The 661-nt window shown below is 63.7% G+C and overlaps 1 protein-coding gene across 1 annotated transcript in view; it reads left to right on the top strand.

Moving 5' to 3' along the window:
* The window catches only part of EBF3 (early B-cell factor 3), a gene marked incomplete at its 5' end in the record, with an annotated part of 118,608 nt that overhangs the window by 20,234 nt on the left and 97,713 nt on the right, over positions 1–661 (top strand). The window lies entirely within an intron of this gene.

Here is a 661-nt window from a genome sequence, read left to right on the forward strand (position 1 = left end):
GGGGGCCTGAATTACCCGCTTCACAGGTCAGTTTCACAGGGCAGGTCCGGAGCTCGGGGGGGCCCGTTGTTGTCCTGGGGGCTGCCTTTCAGGCACACGGTGGCTGGGAGCCCTGGGAAAGTGGCCGTGGTGACACTTAGATTTGTTTTTCTTTTGCTTGGAATGAACCGAAAAGCCACCCCCCTCCCCCAGCGTCGGGGTTAGATGGCTTCTCTGTTTTTGTGATTTGGGGGGAGGGGGGCTATTCCTGTGAACGCATCTGGGGTGGAAACAGGCAGAGCGGAGAGAGTCCTGGGCCGGCCACCCAGCCGGGGTTTTCCCGGCGGGAAGATGGTCTAAAATCACTCAGCATCCAAGGAGACACGCCTCCCCTGGATACAGCCACGCCTCCGTGGCTGTAAATGCAAGTCTGCGGTGAGTGGCCGGAGGTCCCCGGAAGCTCGGGTGCCTTGGGTGGGGGGCCAGGCTCCCCTAGTGACGGGCCCTGCAGCTGGAGGGACTGAGGACCGGGAGCTGGGACCACCGAGCCTGCGTTGGGGGCTGCCCTCCCTGAAGCTGCCAGTCCTGATCCATCTGACCTGTGAGCCCCGGCCCCCTGTAATGGGGGTGCCCTGCACCGCTGTGGATGACCAGCCCATGTGTGCGCGCTTCCCCCCAAGGG

The sequence above is a fragment of the Bison bison genome, unplaced genomic scaffold (assembly GCF_000754665.1).
Source record: "Bison bison bison isolate TAMUID 2011002044 unplaced genomic scaffold, Bison_UMD1.0 scf7180017864456, whole genome shotgun sequence".
NCBI classification, from domain to species: domain Eukaryota; kingdom Metazoa; phylum Chordata; class Mammalia; order Artiodactyla; family Bovidae; genus Bison; species Bison bison.